The 4,398-nt window shown below is 41.5% G+C and overlaps 1 pseudogene; it reads right to left on the bottom strand.

The window, feature by feature from the left end:
* Positions 1-590: 590 nt before the first annotated feature.
* On the bottom strand, positions 591-1,359 carry LOC118656929 (annotated as a pseudogene).
* Positions 1,360-4,398: the final 3,039 nt, after the last annotated feature.

Below are 4,398 nucleotides of genomic sequence, written 5' to 3'. Positions count from 1 at the left end.
GATCAAAAAAAAAAAAAAAAGAAATAAAAAAATCCAATAGTGTATTAATACCATTTTTTCACTCATTTGCCACTGACAGTGCAAATACAAATTTGGTCTAAATGTACAGACTCTCAAGCAACAATGTACAGCCTTTCTTTGTCCTCCATGCTAAGAGATGTAAAAGTTTAAGGGTCAAACAATACCAAATGTACAGGCTTCAAAAACCATCTAAGTTAGGGCATTCACTAGTTTTAGCTAAATTACATTTGGAACACTGACAAATGATCACTTATGTACAATAATGTGAAGTAAATTTTTTGAAAAATAGAACTTTAGTGGAACAATCCTGAAGAATATACCAGAGGAACAACAGGTTACCAGTTTAAGGTATCAATCCATTTGTTTCAGCCAGGTTGAGTCCATGTTCTAAAATCTAAAACTTAGTTATCTTTCCATAATCCAAGAGCTTCCTATCATGTCAGTATCTATGTTATGAAGTAAAGGAGACTTAGGTGAAATGTTTTTATTTATCACAACTGCTGTATCAATTGTCTAGGACTTCAACAGCATCATGGAAGTCTGGGAAATGTTCATGCATAAGGTTATTGCCTTAGCTGACTTAAAATTGTCCCATACAATGGTACATATCAACCCTTAGTGAAGCCTTTAAGAAAACAAACAGGTTGAAAAATGGGTTAAAGGAGGCAAATGCAGCATCTGCCTTTAGAGCTATCAACTCAGGAATTCTCTCAATTATGAAATCTTACAGAGAAGTTATTTTTCTTTCTCAAAATCCAGGGACGACAACATTCCTTATTCCAGATCTGGCATTTTTTCATCATCACTGTCTTGTGAATCATCATCTGCTCCATCTACTTCCGGTAAATCTACATCCTCATCACCACCCATGTTGTTCATCATCTCAGAGAAACGATCAAAATTAGACATGTCTTCATCTGAATCATCTTCCCAGTCTTTCCAATTATTGAAGTTCACACTAAGCCAATTAAACTTTGCCCTTTCTTTTGTTAATCTTGGTCATGACTGGCCAGATTCTCCTTTTCGTAAACAACATAAAATTGATCTGTCCGTTCTTTTATGCTTGGAATCATTTGGATCAATACAGTGAAAAAGATCAATTTCATTTAAATGTTTAAAATTACCACTTCCTCCAAGACAACTGAATGTAAGTTTGGATTTTTCAAAATTTACATTAACATCTTTACTGTCTTCAACACAAAATTCAATGAAGACATAGTCCCTTCGATCGTACCACTTTGCAGAAGCAGGCTGCATCGTGAACGGGGCAGGGGGACGGGTGAATGGGTGGGTGGGCCTCTCCGGCCGCAGCTGCTGGGCAGTGGACTAAACTCCGGTGGCCACTCCGACGTTTTCTCCGCGGTGCGGCCTCTATTCGCTTCCCCTCAGCGATGGGGGCAGCAGCGGGCTCGACCAGGTCCCCAGAATGCACCTCGCGGAGAGAGCGGCTCCTCTGGTTGGGGAGAGGAGGAAAGTGTAGGAAAAGGGGCGCGAGGCTGGAGAACGAACGTGCGAGCGAGCGTGAGAGGAGGGCTGGTGAGGCCGGGCGGTGGCTGGTGACGCAACAAAATGCCCGGGCCCTGCCGCCGTGCCTGGGCACCTTTAGGGTTTTCTATTACAGAATCATGTCATCCACACAAAAGTGACAGTTTGACTTCTTTCTTCACTAGTTGGATGACTTTATTTCTTTCTCTTGCCTCATTGCTCTGGCTAGGACTTCCAGCACTATCTACTTATATAAAAACCATGGGTGGTGTTCATCACATCCAGAAGAATAGCCACAGACCAACCGGAAGGAAGTCAGTCCTACAGGGGTTGTCTTGGCAACGGCTGCTCCCTCCCCCAAGCTGTTTCCTGGAGCTGTTTCCTATAAAGGCGGGTTTTGAGTCAGGAACCTGCCCTCAGAGCTTGGACCCACTGAATCCTGGGTCATTTTACCAAGGGCTGCGCCCTCCCCAGCTGTTTCCGTGTGGCCTGAGGGAAGAACCCACCCTCAGAGCACCAGGAGCGCCCAGCAGCAGTCAGCCCTGGGTTGCTGAGGTGGAGGCCAAGGCGTGGTAGAACTCTGGGTCTGGCCCAACAGGGGGCATGGCCGACCTTCAAACCAGACCCTGACAGTGGAAAGGAGGGAGCCCCATTCCTCACAGAATCCACTGTTGGATAGCTTGCTGTCAGTGGCCTGCCAGCCAGGAACCCCATTCTCCTGCACCCCGGACCCTGACAGGAGAGAGGAGGGAGCACCTTTCCTCATGGAATCAACAGGTGGCCAGTTTGCTGTCAGGGGCCTCCCAGCTAGCAATCCTATTCACCTGCACCATGGTCCCTGACAGCAGGGAGGAGAGAATATGTTTAAAGACCAACTATTGGAACAAAGTACCTCTGAAGCCAAAAGAAGCCATTGTTGGCAACAGAATAGAGAGTTAGAAACATCAATGAGAGAGAAACATTGATCAGCTGCCTCCAGCACACACTCCCCACTGGGGATGTGCCCGCAACCAAGGTACATGCCCTTGACCGGAATCGAATCTGGGACCCTTGAGTCTGCAGGCCAATGCTCTATCCACTGAGCCAAACTGGTTAGGGCAATTAATTCCCTTTTAATGTGCACGAATTTCATGCACCGGGCTATTAGTGTTGAATAAGAGTGGTGAGAGTGGACATCCTTGTCTTAACCCTGATCTTAGAGGAAAAGTTTTCAGTTTTTCACCATTAAGTGTGATATTAGCTGAGGGTTTATCATAGATTACTTTTATTATGTTGAGGTACTTTTCTTCTATTCCTACTATTTTATTGAATGTTTTAATCATAAGTGGATGTTGTATCTTATCAAATGCTTTTCTGCATCTATTGACAAGATCGTGTGATTTGTATCCTTTCTTTTGTTAATGTGGCGTATTACGTTGATTGATTTGTGTATGTTGAACCATCCATGTGCCCCTGGAATGAACCCCACTTGATCGTTATGTATTGTTTTTCGATTAACTAGTATTTTGTGTAGGATTTTTCCATCTGTATTAATCAGAAATATTGGGCTGTAGTTTTCTTCCTTTGTGTTATCTTTGCCAGATTTTGGTATCAGGGTTATATTGGCTTCATAGAATGTGTTAGGAAGTAGTGCCTATTTTTTAATTTTTTGAAAGAGTTTGAGAAGGATAGGTTTTAAATCTTCTTTGAACTTTTGGTAGAATTCACTGGTGAAGCCATCTGGTCCTGGACTTTTATTTTTGGGAAGGTTTTTGGTGATTGTTTCAATTTCCTCACTACTGATAGCTCTAGATTTTCCAATTACTCATGATTTAGCCTAGGCAGGTTATGTAATTCTAGGAACTTACCATTTCTTCTAGGTGTTGAATTTGGTGGGGTATAGTCTTTCATAATATTCCAATATGGTCTTTTGTATATCTGTGATGTCTGGGACGACTTCTCCTCTCTTATTTCTGATTTTGTTTATATGCGTTATTTCTCTTTTTTCCTTAATGAGTCTAGCCTGGGGTTTGCCAATTTTATTAATCTTTTCAAAGAACCAGCTCTTTGTTTTATTGATTTTTTTTGTAAAGTCTTTTTGTTCTCTATTTCATTCAATTCTTTAATTTTTATAATTTTCTTTCTTCTATGAACTTTGGGTTGCCTTTGTTCTTTTTCTAGTTCTTTGAGATGTAATGTTAGGTTGTTTACTTGGGATTTCTCTTGTTTCTTGAGATAGGCCTATAATGACATAAACTTACCTCTTATTACTGCTTTCGCTGCATCCCAGAGGTTTTGATATGCTGTATTGTCATTCTCATTTGTCTCTATATATCTTTTGATCTCACCTTTTAGTTCTTCTTTGACCCAGTCATTTTTTAGTTGTATGTTGTTTAATCTCCACATATTTGTGGGTTTCTTTGCTTCCTTTTCACAGGTGATTTCTAATTTCAAGGCATCGTGGTCAGAGAATATGCTTGGTATAATTGCAATCTTCTTGAATGTGTTCCATGTGCCCTGGAGAAGATGTTCTGGGATGATAGGTTCTGTAAATGTCAATTATGTCCATTTGGTCTAGTGTTTCACTTGTGACTGATATTACTTTATTTATTTTTTAAATATATTTTATTGATTTTTTACAGAGAGGAAGGGAGAAGGATAGAGAGTTAGAAACATTGATGAGAGAGAAACATTGATCAGCTGCCTCCTGCACACCCCTTACTGGGATGTGCCCGCAATCAAGGTACATGCCCTTGACCGGAATTGAACCTGGGACCCTTCAGTCCGCAGGCCGACGCTCTATCCACTGAGCCAAACCGGTTAGGGCGATGATATTACTTTATTGATCTTCTATTTGGTTGATCCATCTAGACCTGTCAATGGAGTATTAAGGTCCCCAACTATTATTGTGTT

The sequence above is a fragment of the Myotis myotis genome, unplaced genomic scaffold (assembly GCF_014108235.1).
Source record: "Myotis myotis isolate mMyoMyo1 unplaced genomic scaffold, mMyoMyo1.p scaffold_m19_p_5, whole genome shotgun sequence".
Classification (NCBI taxonomy): Eukaryota; Metazoa; Chordata; class Mammalia; order Chiroptera; family Vespertilionidae; genus Myotis; species Myotis myotis.
This window is presented reverse-complemented; position numbering and strand designations above follow the sequence as displayed.